Below are 15112 nucleotides of genomic sequence, written 5' to 3' on the forward strand. Positions count from 1 at the left end.
ACCCCCCCCCCACCTACCAGATCTGACTTTCATCCCCTTTCCCTCTCTGCCCCGGTCATCTGGTGGCAGTTTTATGCACTCCCTGGCCCCCACCCATTCATAATCCTTACCGACCTTTCCTTCCGCTGCTCACAGGAACACCAACACCGGTCCCCATTGGAGGCTTTACCCCTCACTGTTTGGGTGGTCCCTGCCTCCCCCCTGATGCTCCACATATACCCCGACGACATTGTCGGAGGGGCACCACTTGACAGGACACGGGGCTGTCATGCTGGTGGCATCTCCCATTGGAGGAAGGGATGATGGCCCCAACCCCTTGGCAGCAGGTTCTTTCATGTACAGACCAGGGCGGCTCATCTTCCCTTCTGGAGTCTTGACCTTAGAGGGGGGAGTTGCACTTTGGGGGGTCTGAGTGATACCTAGTGCGCTGTACTGGAAGGGCTTGACATTCCCGCATATGTGTCCCCTCTCCCTGGTTGCGCCCCTCGTCCCCCCCTCTGGCCCCCACCTACTCTTTGCCGACATTGCCTTCTGCAGCTTTCGGGGACACCCTGGATGACTTATTTATTGCGCCTATTGGTACGAGACACTGCTTCCCTCCAGTTTGACTCTGGACCCCCCTGGAGGATTTACCCCTTACTGTTTGGGCGGTCCCAGCCTCCCTCTGGATGCTCTACACAGCCCCCGATGGCGATGCCGGAGAGATACTAATTGGCGGGCCCCAGGACTGCTGCTCGAGTGAAGTCTCCCATTGGATGGAGGGATGGTGGCCCCAGCCCCTTGCCTGCCGGATTCTCCATGCACCGACCAGGGCTGCTCATCTTTCATCTTGATGTGGTGACCATGGAGGGGAGGAGTTGAAACTTATGGGGTCCGGGTGGTTGCTGGTGTGGGTTCGCTAAAGGACTTGACCTTTCCGCATGTTTGTCCCCTCTCCCTTGCTGCCCCCCTTCCCTCCCTTACCTCCTTCCCTTCCCTCCCCCTTCAATCCCCCCTCCCCCCCTCTTTTCCCCCCTTCCCTCCCCCTTTTCCCCCGGGCGTGGACGGAGGAGAGGGGGTAAGGAGAGGACAATCTGCCAAAGGGAGAAATGCATTTGTTCGGGGGCTGCATGTACTTTTGGGGTATGGGACGGGGGTGGTGGATCCCATTCTGTGATGCCTTTTCTGTTGTGATGGGCTCCCACATGCATGCCTACATTTAGGGCGAGCTGAGGAGACCCCTCAGTGCTGACAGTTATATGCTCTACCTCTGTTTTGATTATACTATTGTTTTTTGGTTCTATGATGTTACTGATTGTCTTTTATTTGCATACTGGTTTAAGACGTGACATTTACCACTGCCGGGACTGGGGGGACTGGAATCCGGGGACTCCCTCTCCGACCTGTCTACCCACCAACGCAAGTAGGACGGCGCTTTAAACCCAGTGTACATCTGGTAAACGCTATAGCATAATTGTGCTGTTTTAGTATACAATTCCTGTACTGTTGAGTGCAGACAACCCTTAATTTCCCTCTCCCCCTGGGGTTGAGGTGCCCGACCTCTTTTTCCCCTTACCTTTCCTTCCTTTCTCCCCCTTAGTTCCCGCTATCCATTACCTACCCTGGTTCAACTTTCTTTGCTTTTCTCTGACGTCCCCCTTCCCCTCCCGAGGAGCGATGGCAGACTCAGTCAAGGTCACCTCTCTAAACGTTAAGGGACTGAACTCCTCTGAAAAACGGTGGATCCTCCTGTGAGAACTGAAGACTTCCTGTACTGATGTGGCCTTTATACAAGAAACACATTTTAAAAATACTAGCCTCCCCTTTCTACGGTCAAGATCCTTCCCTAAGGTCTACCACTCTACTAACCCCTCCTCTAAGACCAAGGGAATCTCCATTCTGATCTCTAGCAGGCTCCCCTCGGTTCTCCAGGATTCTCTGGTGGACCCTGGGGGCCGATATCTTTTACTTAGGGGCCACATTGGAGAGCTCCTTTTTACATTTGCCACTGTGTACGCTCCCAATGATCACCAAGACACATTCCTCAGAACTACCCTGCACAGATTATGTGACTTTCGGGAGGGCCAGTTGATATTAGGTGGGGACTTTAATGTCCCCTTTTGCCATTGGTTGACACTTCTGCCTCTTGCTCCTCGCTCCTCATTTCCTCTAGAAAGCGGATTACTAAGTGTTTACTGAATGACCAATTAGTTGATGTCTGGTGTCTGCAACACTCCGGATAAAGGGACTACTCTTTTTGCTCTTCCCCTCACAAATCATACTTGAGGATAGACTTCTTCTTGATTCCACATGACCAACTGCACTTGGTGAGCTCTTCTTCCATCGGCCATATTACTTGGTCCGACCACGCTCCTGTAGCCCTTACCTACACCCTCTCTAGGAACCCCTCACCTAGGTCTCTATTCTGGCACCTTAATGAGAGCCTTCTCCAGATACCGGAAGTTTTAGCAGATATGACCAGGGAATTTGACCTTTATTTCCAAGAAAACTAAACGCAGGACTGCGACCCGGGGATAATTTGGGAGGCTCACAAGTCAGTACTCCGCAGGGTATTTATCAGGCACGGGGCGCGCATCAACCGAACACGAAAGGAACAGCTTGCTAATCTGTTTTGTGAACTTGCCTCTGTGGAAGCGAAACATAAACATGCCCTGTCACGGACCTTAGAGATTGAATTGGGGACACTCCGTACCCAGATTACTGACCTACTCCATTATAAAGCGAAAGCAGCACTCCAGTTTTGTCGTAAACTGACGTAGGAGTCAGGGGACAAATGCGGAAAAATCTTAGCCAGGTCGGTAAAGGAGTTGAAATCTGCCTCTTACATACAACAGTTGATAGATGAGAATGGCCAGAGGGCCTCTACCCCAACCCAAATAGCCAAAGTCTTTGAAAAATGCTACTCTGATCTCTACAACCTGCCCGATTCAGGATCTGGACAGGACAATATAGACAGATATGTAAGCGGTTCTGGTCTACCAACCCTCTCATCGGAATCACGGGAGTACTTGGAGAACCCGATCACACTGGAAGAAGTCCAGATTGCCGTGGGACCTCCGAAGGTGGGTAAGGCTCCGGGCCCTGACGGATATACCGCACAATACTATAAGACCTTCCTCCCTATTCTCGGCCCGCGCTTGGTGAATTTATTGAATACTCTGAACTCGAATGGGGATTTTCCTGAGGATACCATTAGAGCCCACATCTCGTTGATACCTAAGGAGGGCAAAGACCCGGGCCTATGTGGGAGCTACAGACCCATTTCCCTCCTAAATTCGGTCCTAAAACGATTCTCTAAAATCCTTGCCACGTGATTGGCACAGCACTTGCAGTCCCTTATACATATTGACCAGTTAGGTTTTATTCCCACCAGGGAAGATAGGGGCAACACCATTAAGGTGCTTACCCTGTTCCATAAAGCAAAGTCATCTGGGACTCCTTGTCTTTTCGTGAATACTGATGCCGAGAAGGCTTTTGATCGGGTCAAATGGACATTCATGTTCTCGGTCCTTCGCCATATAGGTCTGAGTGAACGGATGCTGGCATGGATAAGTAAGATATACTCACCGCCCTTCAGCTCAACTCAAAGCGAATGGGGTGCTCTCATCTCCCCTTGACATCGGGAATGGGACCAGACAGGGTTTCCCCCTGTCGCCCCTATTATTCGCACTGTCATTGGAACCCTTTCTCTCCACAATTCGACAAAACTCAGACATAACGGGACTCCAATTGGGTACTATTGAGTGCAAGACATCTGCCTACATGGATGACATGCTGTTCTCGTTGACGAATCCCAGAGTTTCCTTGCCAAATCTCCTTTGGGAATTCCAGATATACGGGATACTTCTTGAAATCAGAGGCCATGGGGGTCGAAGTCCCCCCGCAAACGTTACTAGACTTGCAGTCCAATTTTCGATTTAAATGGACCCATACAGCCCTTAAGTACTTAGGTACTTACATTCCACCTGACAACGCACGTACGTTTATGTTGAACTTCCCCCCACCCCTTGTCACTAAGATCCGCAGTTTGCTTCACGGGTGGCATTCTGGCCTCCATTCCTGGTTCAGGAGATGCAATCTCATTAAAATGAACATACTCCCTAAATTTACCTATCTTTTCCAAGCTCTCCCGATGCAGCTTCCAGTCCCGTTTTTTAAGCAAGCTCAATCCCTGCTCACTGAATTTAACCGGGCCCACAAAAATCCCAGACTTAAGTGGTCACAGCTGACATTGTCTAAACAACAGGGAGGGATGGTTCTCCCTGACTTGCGATGCTACTACCTGGCCTCCCATCTGGGGCGTGTATTGGACTGGAATGGAACAAACTTTCTAAGCTCTGGGTGCAACTAGGACAATCTCACTCCCGAATTCCGCTAAGAAGCGTCATGTGGTGCTATAAGGATTTACCCACAGAATTGACATCACATCCCACTATAGGGGCTTCATTGAAAGTCAGTCACCTGATCGCTACCCAAAACACACTCACGTCTTTGACTTCCCCCTTATTCCCTATACGTGGCCATCCGAACTTTGAACCGGGGACCCACTTAGAAATTCCAACCTAGACCATGCGTCTAAATTCGTCATTGATGGAAAATGGCCTTCTTTCTCAACCCTAACAGATCCGACAGGGCTTTTCCAACTGCCTTTTTGGAGAGCGGCGCAACAACATCATTTTTTCCATTCCATCCTCAATACTCAAACTTTCGCCCGCCCTCAGACGGAGTTTGAGACTCTATGCAGGAGCGAAGGCCCTTTGGTCCACATTCTCTCTCAAACAGATCACCCACACTTAACCTGTCTGTCCAACTGGGAAAAGGACCTTAATTGCTCGTTTTCCCCAGCACAGAGACAATGCATTATCACTTTGGCTCTCAAAACCTCGCTGTGCACGAAGATACAGGAGACAAATTTTAAACTTCTTACCAGGTGGTATTTGACACCATCAAAGCTGCATAAATAATTCCCCTCTTCCTCGAACATATGCTGGAGGTGTGGAGAAGAAGAGGGCACGTTGCTCCACATTTTTTGGTCCTGCCCCAGCTTGGTGGACTTCTGGACAGAGATCTGATGCATACCACAAAAATTCACAGACTTCTCCATCCCGGAAGAGGCTGCATTCTTTCTCTTGCACCATTCACAGATTCCCATTAAGAAGTACAAAAAAATCAATTTTACGGCATGTGATAAATGCGGCGAAATCCTGCATCCCTCTCTATTGGAAAAAATGTTCCCCCCCTTTCATTACTCACTGGCTTAGGAAAATAGAGGACATTAAAAAAAATTGAGGACTTGATCCTCACATCACAAGGTAAACAAGAATTTTTTAAACAAACCTGGGACATCTGGAATACCTTTATATTCTGGCTGGAAGGATGTCGCCTGCTATCACCTTAGTGCTCTGAGCTTTCCTTGACTGGCCCCTTGGACAGTGGCTGCCATTGTGTCTCGTCCCCTCTTCTCCTTTCCTGATCTTTCATCCCTTCTCTTTTCTGCCTTCCTCCCCTATCTCTCACCCCCTCCACCCACTCTCTCTTTTGGAAAAAGTGGAAAATTGGGAATGACGGCCCCACCCCCCCTCTGGATGGATTATGCCGGAGGGACCTGGGGTTTGTGTGACCCTGGATCTTGGTACAGTAGTTTATCCATGCCTTGAATCATTATGATTGATGGAAGGCAGACTCACAGTTGCGAATATACCTGTATCAAGTATTGTTCAGCTGCTTTTTGCTCTGTATTTCTCTGTTGCATTATGTACTCGGGGGACCGTCTTCCCCTGTTTGGAGAAAAAATTATATTTAAAAAAAAAAAAAGAAGCCTACAACACCTGGTATTCCCAGGCGGTCTCCCATCCAGGCATTAACCAGGCCCGACCCTGCTTAGCCTCCAAGATCAGACGAGATGGAACAGATTCAGGGTGATGTGGCCGTAGCCAATATCTTCAGGCACTCTCAGCTCTCTTGACAAATGCCAAGATGGTCACCTTGGGAAAGAAACAAAAAAAAAACAAGTCAACGCCAACAACATAAAAAGAAGTCTACAGCACCTAGTATTCCCAGGTGGTCTCCCATCCAGGTATTAACAAGGCCCGACCATGTTTAGTCTCTGAGATCAGACGAGATCTGGTGCTTTCAGGGTTATGTGGCCATAGGCAAGCTCTTCAGGCACTCTCAACCCTCTTGACAAACACCAAGATGGTCACCTTGGTAAACAAACAAAACAAAAACAAGTCAACGCCAACAACATAAAAAGAAGCATACAGCACCTAGTATTCCCAGGTTGTCTCCAATCCAGGTACTAGCAAGGCCCAACCCTGTTTAGCCTCTGAGATCAGAGGAGATCGGGCGCTTTCAGGGTTATGTGCCCATATGCAATCTCTTTGGGCACTCTCAATCCTCTTGACAAATGCCAAGATAGTCACCCTGAGAAACAAGCGAAAAAAGACAGGTCAATGTCAACAACATAAAAAGAAGAATACGGCACCTGGTATTCCAACGCCATCTCCCATCCAGGTACTAACTAGGCCCAACCCTTCTTAGCCTCAGAGATGAGAAGAGATAGGGCTTTTTCAGGGTGATGCTGCTGTAAGCGATCTCTTTGGGCACTCTCAACCCTCTTGACAAATGCCAAGATGGTCACCTTGGGAAACAAGCGGAAAAAAACAAATGAATCAACGCCAAGATGGTCACTTTGGGAAACAAGCGGAAAAAAACAAACAAATCAATGCCAACAACATAAAAAGAAGCCTACAATAACTGGTATTCCCAGGTGGTCTCCCATCCAGGTACTAACCAGGCCTGACTCTTCTTAGCCTCCAAGATCCGACAAGATTGTGTGCTTTCAGTGTGATGTGGCCATAGGCAATCCCTTCAGGCACTCTCAACCCTCTTGACAAACACCAAGATGGTCACCTTGGGAATCAAGCAACAACTTAAAAAAAAAGCCTTGGGAAACAAGCTCAAAAAAACAGGTCAACGCCAACAACATAAAAAGAATCCTACGACACCTGGTATTCCCAGGCGGTCTCCCATCCACGTACTAACAAGGCCCGACTCTTCTTAGCCTCCAACATCAAGGGTGATGTGCCCGTAGGCAATCCCTTCAGGCACTTTCAACCCTCTTGACAAACGCCAAGATGGTCACCTTGGGAATCAAGCAACAACTTAAAAAAAAAGCCTATGGCATTGAGAAATCCCAGGCGGTCCCCCATCCAGGTACTAACCAGGTCCCAACCCTGCTTATCCTCTGAGATCAAATGAGATTGGGCTCTTTCATGGTGATGCAGCCATGGTAGATTTTTTTCAGGCACGCTCAACCCTCTTCACAAACGCCAAGATGGTCACCTTGGGAAGCAAACAAAAAATCAAGTCAATGCCAACAACATAAAAAGAAGCCTACAGCACCTAGTATTCCCAGGCGGTCTCCCATCCAGGTATTAACAAGGCACGACCCTTTCTAACCTCTGAGATCAGAGGAGATTGGGTGCTTTCAGGGTGATGTGCCCATAGGCAATCTCTTTGGGCATCCCTCTTGAAAAATGCCAAGATAGTCACCCTGGGAAACAAGCGAAAAAAAACAGGTCAACGCCAACAACATGAAAAGAAGAATACGGCACCTGGTATTCCAAGGCCGTCTCCCATTCAAGTACTAACTAGGCCCAACCCTTCTTAGCCTCCGAGATCAGAAGAGATAGGGTGCTTTCAGGGTGATGCTGCTGTAAGCGATCTCTTTGTGCACTCTCAACCCTCTTGACAAATGGCAAGATGGTCACCTTGGGAAAAAAGGGAAAAAAAACAGGTCAACGTCGACAACATAATGAGAAGCCTACGGCACCTGGTATTCCCAGGCTGTCTCCCGTCCAGGTACTAACCAGGCCCATCGCTGCTTAGCCTCCAAGATCAGATGAGATTGGGCTCTCTCAGGGTGATTTGGCCGTAGGCACTTTCTTTGGGCACTCTGAAGCCTCTTGACAAAGGCCAAGATGCTCACCTTGGGAAAAAAGCCAGGCAGTCTCCCATCCAGGTACTAACCAGGCCTGACACTGCTTAGCCTCTGAAATCAGACGAGATCAGGTGCTTTCAGGGTGATGTGGCCATAAGCATTCTCCTCACGACACGCCCAACCCTCTTGACAAACGCCAAGATGGTCGCCTTCAGAAACAAGCGAAAAAAAACAGGTCAAAGCCAACAACATAAAAAGAAGCCTATGGCACCTGGTATTCCCAGGCGGTCTCCCATCCAGGTACTAACCAGGCCTGACACTGTTTAGCCTCAGAGATCAGACGAGATTGGGTGCTTTCAGGGTGATGGGGCCATAGGTGATCTCTTCGGGCACTCTCAACCCTCTTGACAAATGCCAAGATGGTCACCTTGGGAAACAAGTGAAAAAAAAATAACAGGTCAAGGCCAATAACATAAAAAGAAGCCTACGGCACCTGTTATTCCCAGACGTTCTCCTATCCTGGTATTAACCAGGCCCGACACTGCTTAGCCTCCGAGATCAGACAAGATCAGGTGCTTTCAGGGTGATAGGGCCGTAGGTGATCTCTTTGGGCACTCTCGACCCTCTTGTTAAACGCCAAGATGGTCACCTTGGGAAACAAGCGAAAATAAACAGGTCAACACCAACAACATAAAAAGAAGCCTACGGCACCTGGTATTCACAGATGATCTCCCATACAGGTATTAACCAGGCCGTACACTGCTAGGCCTCTGAGATCAGATGAGATTGTGCGCTTTCAGGGTGATGTGGCCATAGGTGTTCTATTCAGACACTCTCAACCCTCTTAACAAATGCCAAGATGGTCATCTTGGGAAACAAGTGAAAAAAAACAGGTCAACGCCAACAACATAGACCCTGGCGGTCTCCCATCTGACCCTGACCCTGCTTAGCCTCTGAGATCGGGCGCTTTCAGGGTGATGGGGCCTTAGGCGAACGCTTCGGGACATACTAAAAACTCTTCACAGATGCTAAAATGGTCACCTTGGGAAACATGCGGAAAAAAAACAGGTCAAAGCCAACAATATAAAAAGATTCCTACGGCACCTGAAATTAGGTACTATCCAGGCCGGACCCTGCTTAGCCTCTGAGATCAGATGAGATCGGGCGCTTTCAGGGTGATGTGGCCGTAGGAGATTTCTTTGGGCTCTCTCAGCCCTCTTGACAAATGCCAAGATGGTCACCTTGGGAAACAAGCGGAAAAAAAAAACATGTCAACGCCAACAGCATAAAAAGAAGCCTACGGCACCTGGTATTCCCAGTCGGTCTCCCATCCAGTTACTAATCAGGCCTGACAATGCTTAGCCTCCGAGATCAGACAAGATCGGGCACTTTCAGGGTGATTTGGCCGTAGGCACTTTCTTTGGGCACTCTCACCCTCTTGACAAACGCCAAGATGGTCATCTTGGGAAACAAGCGAAAAAAAAAACGGTCAACGCCAACAACATAAAAAATAGGATTTTTATATACAGCTTACCTGTAAAATCCTTTTCTTGAGAGTACATCACGGGACACAGGAGCTTCATTACATAGTGGGTTATATAGGCACCTCTGGTGATTGGACACTGGTTAACCCCCAATTAAGGAGAATTCCTCCCCTATATAACCCCTCCCATATGGGAGGCACCTCAGTTTTGTAGCAAAGCAATAGGAAACCACGTAAAAACCCAAGAGGGGTGGGAGCCCTGTGTCCCATGATGTACTCTCAAGAAAAGGATTTTACAGGTAAGCTGTATATAAAAATCCTATTTTCTTGATCATACATCACGGGACACAGGAGCTTCATTACATAGTGGGATGTCCCAAAGCAATGCTCAGATTGAGGGGAGGGAGACACAGATCATAATATATAGACCGCCAAGGACCGGAGGACCTAAACTGCAGCCTGCAGTACACTGCGCCCAAAGGCGATATCCTCTTGCCCTCTGACATCCACCTGATAGAATCTGGTGAATGTGTGGACTGATGACCAAGTTGCAGCCTTACAGATTTGAGCCAGGGAGACTTGGTGATGCACTGCCCAAGAAGCACTTACAGCCCTAGTTGAGTGCGCTTTCACTTGAAAAGGAGGGATCTTTCCTCTAACACTATAGGCCTGAGAAATAATCTGTCTAATCCACCTTGAGAGAGTGGATTTTGATGCCGCCTGACCCTTCCTAGGGCCTTCCGGCAAAATAAATAAGCAATCAGTTTTCCTTATCTGTGCAGTTGCCTGAAGATAGATACTGATTGCCCTTACCACATGCAAAGTGTGCAAAGATTCTTCTTCTGCGGACTGTGGGTCCGGAAAAAAGGATGGTAGGCTTACATCTTGATTCAAATGGAATCCTGAAACCACCTTAGGCAGAAAGGACCTGTTGGGACGCATTACCACCCGGTCCTTATGAATAATTAGATACGGTTCTTTACTGGAGAGAGCTGCTAGTTCTGACACTCTTCTAGCCGTGGATATGGCTACCAAGAAAACCAATTTTTTAGTCAAAAGAACTAACGAAGCCTGATGCAAAGGTTCAAAAGGTTGCCCCTGCAAAGCTGAGAGAACCAAATTCAGATCCCATGGGCATACCGGAGGTTTGACTGGCGGCCTTATCCACATAGCCCCCTGGATGAAAGCCCGCACCAGGGAATGCGATGCAAGTGGTTTCTGAAAAAACACTGACAAGGCCGAAATATGCACCTTGATAGTGCTTACGGCCAAATTCATTTCTAGGCCTGACTGGAGGAAGGCCAAGATCCTGCTAATCACATTCTTTCTAGGATGACATTCCCTGAGTTCATAACAGGAAACATATGCCCTCCAGATTTTATAGTAAATAAGCCTGGAGGCCGGATTTCTGGCATTAACCAGAGTAGAAAGGACTGGCCCCGAAAGCCCACGGTCTCTCAGAATGTGGGTCTCAGCAGCCAAACCGTCAAATTCAGACTGTGTAAAGCAGGACCCTGTGAGAGCAGATCTGGCCGGAGAGGGAGGATCCACAGCCTGCCTACTGCCAACTTCATGATCTCTGCGTACCACGGTCGCCTGGGCCAAGCCAGGGCTACCAAAAGAACCGACTTTGTTTCCCTCTTGACTCTTCCCAGGAACCCTGACAGAAGCAGGCACGGGGGGAAGGCATAAATCAAATTGTACTGATCCCAGGGAACTGTCAGAGCATCCGACCCCTGAGCGAGTGTATCTCTTGTCCTTGACACAAATTTGTCCAGTTTTCTGTTGAACCTGGACGCAAACAGATCTACGTCTGGAGTACCCCACCTGCGACATATGTTCCAAAACACGTCGGGGTGCAGAGCCCATTCTTCTGGGCACAACTGCTGGTGGCGCAGAAAATCCGCCTGCCAATTTTCCACTCCTGGAATGAAGACTGCAGAAAGGCATGGAACATGCCTTTCTGCCCAGACAAGTATGCGATTCACCTCTTTTTGCGCAACCAGACTCCTGATACCGCCCTGGTGATTGATATAGGCCACTGCTGTGGCATTGTCAGACTGAACCCAAACAGGGAGACCCTGTAGTCTGAAAGACCAGTTTATGAGATCCATATAAACTGCCCGGATCTCCAAGACATTTATGGGCAATAGCTTCTCGATCGCAGACCATTTCCCCTGCAAGCACGTCTCCTCCAACACTGCTCCCCAGCCTATCAGGCTGGCATCTGTCATAATAATCTTCCATGGAAGAGGAAGAAAAGTTTTTCTTTCAGCAAATTCTCGGTTTGTAACCACCAGACGAGGCTCTTGCGTGTCCCTGGGGATAGACGCATAGGAAGATCCAAGGACTGGGGCTTCCTGTTCCAAGCCGCAAGGATGCATCTTTGCAGAGGCCTTGAGTGGAACTGGGCGAATGGAACGGCCTCGAAGGAGGCGACCATTTCCCCTAACAGTCTCATGCACAACCGAATGGGGGAAAATCTTCTGCCCAGAATTAGGCGCACCAGATCCCCAATGGCCAAGGCTTTTGGCCTTGGTAGAAACACCTTGCCCTGAGCAGTGTCGATAACCATACCCAGGTATTCCAACCTGGCTGTAGGGACGACTTTTCTAGGTTTATAATCCAACCTAGGCGTTCCAGGTGTTCTAGCGTTCTGGTAACACTGTGGTTCAGGAGCGCTACTGTTTTCTCTATGAGAAGCAAATCGTCTAGATAAGCCATGATGGCTATACCCTGAGCTCTTAGGTTTGCCAAGAGAGGGTCCAGAATCTTTGTGAAGACTCGAGGGGCCGTAGCTAGCCCTAACAGCAAAGCCACAAATTGAAAATGGTGCTGCTCTACCGCGAACCTTAGATACTTTTGGTGTGCGGGAAAAATTGGCACATGGAGATATGCATCCTTGATGTCTATTGATGCCATAAACTCTCCCCCTTGCAGGGAGGAGACCACAGTGCGAATTGACTGTATTCGGAAGGACCGGATGCGTAAAAATCGGTTCAGATCCTTCAGATCCAGGATAGGTCTGACACTTCCATTTGGCTTTGGAACAGTGAAGAGATTCGAGTAAAACCCTGAACCCTGTTCTTTTGGGTCCACTTCTACTATCACCCCCTTGGATAGTAAGTGATCTAAGGCCAGAAATAGTGGTCTTTGCTTTACTGGGTCCCTGGGGATCCTTGACCTTAGAAAGCGAGAAGGTGGAATCTCCTGAGAAATCCAGCTTGTAGCCCAGGGATACCGAAGAGACCACCCACTCGTCCCGGATCTCTTCCCGCCAGGCTTCTGCAAACTGCAGGAGCCTTCCCCCCACTTGGCCGAGCGGGGGCGCCCCTTCACAAGGAATCTTTCGGGCTCTGCTTGGCAGGCTTTCGCCCCCAGGATTTCTTCTGCCCCTTGAGAAGGCCGTCGCCACTGCTTAGAGCTTGATGCTGCGGGAGAGAGAGAACGCCTAAATGATGGACGTTTGCTCCTTTTGACTGGAAGGAGAGTAGATTTACCCCCTGAAATTTTTTGTACGAATTTGTCTAATTCTTCTTCAAACAAACGTTCCCCTTTAAACCGGAACCCAATCAAATGCTTCTTGCATGATAGCTCAGCTGCCCAATTCTTTAGCCATAGGGCCCTTCGCATGTGTACCAACAGGAGAGACAAACGAGATGCTTGTTGGACAGAATCCAAAATCGCATCAATCATGAAACACAGAATTTGAGGTATTTCTGCATAATTCTCCACTTCCTCACTGGGAAGGAGGCCAAGCATCTGCTTAACCTGTTCCTTGAGGAACTGACACAACCCCACAAGTGCGACTGTAGCTTGCACTACAGCGCCAGTCATGGAAAAGGAGGCTTTTATTAATGTTTCCAGCTTCTTATCAGTTGGATCTTTAAATACCTGAGCATTATCCAAAGTACAGGTCAGGTTTCTATTCACGCAAGAAACAGCCGCATCGACAGATGGGACCCCCCATATCTTGGTGAAACTTTCCTCCAGAGGATAAAGCATAGAAAACCTTTTAGGAGGAGAAAACAATTTATCGGGATGTCCCCAATCCTCATACAACAATTTATCCATTAAGGGATGAATTGGAAAGGAAAAGGCCGGTTGTGGGATTTTCCTGACTCCCAGGGAAGAAACAGAGGACGTAGCGATCTCAGCAGCAGGCATTCTGAATGTGGTACGCACCAATTCAGTATAATACTGCACCTGTTTTCTGAGCGCCTGCGAGGTGGGGACTCTCTCCTTTTCCTCTGATTCATCCGACTGCTCAAGCTCCCTGTCCCAAGATAGGGATCTCTCCTCATTGTCAGAAGTGTCATCTGAAAGAGGAATCTCAGCAGATTCTACCCCTTTTCCTGCTATCTTTCAGGGAAGCTGAAATAAAATTCATGATTCTCCCTTCAAAACCCTCCAATGTAGCTCTAAGGGAGTCCTCAGTGACGTATACCGGGGCTGAAATATTAGGAGAGGCTGCAAATCCTGACAGGGGCACTGACTCATCCTGTGAGGCTGACTCCAGTCTTGCGGGGGGGGTGGTAACCTACAGGCGTTTTTAGAACACCTAGAACTAGGCGGTGACTTACCAGTGCCCTTGTTATCTCCCCCTGAGACCCTCTTACGAGGAGACATAGTCCTAAGCTACAAAGCAGAGGTACTAGTACAAAGTGCAATCACTGTTGTGCTTAAAGTCTCACAATAAATATATATGCTTAAACTGCACAACCTGATGCTGAGTAGGTGTCTTAGGTTTGCCTGGATCCAAACCCGTGGGATGCTTACTGCCCACAGCTCCTGTGTCTCCACTTACCTGCACCTGCACCTACACCTGTGCGCCTGCACAGTACAGCGCTGTGCACACCGAACGACACGGCTCGGAAACACACTCCTCCATTAGCATGGGAGCAAGCTCGGCGCACATGCACGCATGTGCGCGTGTGCACGAGGACCGCCGGTATCCAGGGGGGAAGGGAATTGCCATCGGAGCTGCCTGGGACCCCCAGACTATGTGGGACCCCTGTATTACCTTCATTGTGGCAGAGATTGCAGTGGAGACGTGAGTCATCTGGGAGAACCAGGCTTCACTGAGCGTGTGTATCTGAAAGGCATGTAAGTATGCATCAGGCCACTCTTACTCCCTCTAGTGGTGGAAACCAGGTAAGACATACAACTACTCAATGAAGAAATCGATAATATAATTTATACAGGATTAACTTCCCTTACCTGTCCTCGCCGCAGGAATTGCTGAAAACAGACAGATTCCAGCCTTCACCTATCACGGCGGGCAGAATTGTGCCAACTTCAGTTTTTTTGGGGTTCCTTCTCAGAAGAACCTCCTACCTGGACCTTGTAATAGACTCTGCCAGAAACTTTCGTGCCACTATGTAAATAGTACAGTAAGTCTGGTTTTCCCAGAGACCAGTCTTCCAATAGGAGAGGACTTACAGTCAAAACCTTGTTTCTTCAGATGACGGGGCCTGGGTATCATATCATCTTGGGAGTCAAAATATCGGCCCGAGATATGGATCCGGTTTGTTGTAGCCATAAGGCCCCCGCAGGGACCTGCACAGAGCTTTCTTCATAGCACATGTTTTACGTGACCAACCACCATAGATACAGGCGAAAAAATGGAGGTGCCTCCCATATGGGAGGGGTTATATAGGGAAGGAATTTTCCTTAATTGGGGGTTA

General features: G+C 48.8%; 8 pseudogenes; all 8 read right to left on the reverse strand.

Moving 5' to 3' along the window:
• Nucleotides 1-5816: 5816 nt before the first annotated feature.
• LOC143999263 (5S ribosomal RNA) lies at nt 5817-5935 on the reverse strand (annotated as a pseudogene).
• Nucleotides 5936-6035: 100 nt separating this feature from the next.
• Nucleotides 6036-6154, reverse strand: LOC143999150 (5S ribosomal RNA; annotated as a pseudogene).
• Nucleotides 6155-6254: 100 nt separating this feature from the next.
• On the reverse strand, nt 6255-6373 carry LOC143998588 (5S ribosomal RNA; annotated as a pseudogene).
• A 371-nt stretch (nt 6374-6744) lies between these two features.
• On the reverse strand, nt 6745-6863 carry LOC143999544 (5S ribosomal RNA; annotated as a pseudogene).
• A 959-nt stretch (nt 6864-7822) lies between these two features.
• On the reverse strand, nt 7823-7941 carry LOC143999991 (5S ribosomal RNA; annotated as a pseudogene).
• Nucleotides 7942-8201: 260 nt separating this feature from the next.
• Nucleotides 8202-8320, reverse strand: LOC143998475 (5S ribosomal RNA; annotated as a pseudogene).
• Nucleotides 8321-8423: 103 nt separating this feature from the next.
• LOC143998732 (5S ribosomal RNA) lies at nt 8424-8542 on the reverse strand (annotated as a pseudogene).
• Nucleotides 8543-9236: 694 nt separating this feature from the next.
• LOC143998522 (5S ribosomal RNA) lies at nt 9237-9355 on the reverse strand (annotated as a pseudogene).
• Nucleotides 9356-15112: the final 5757 nt, after the last annotated feature.

This window comes from Lithobates pipiens, unplaced genomic scaffold, assembly GCF_037356315.1.
Source record: "Lithobates pipiens isolate NorthernLeopardFrog02 unplaced genomic scaffold, aLitPip1_a1.2 Scaffold_19, whole genome shotgun sequence".
NCBI classification, from domain to species: domain Eukaryota; kingdom Metazoa; phylum Chordata; class Amphibia; order Anura; family Ranidae; genus Lithobates; species Lithobates pipiens.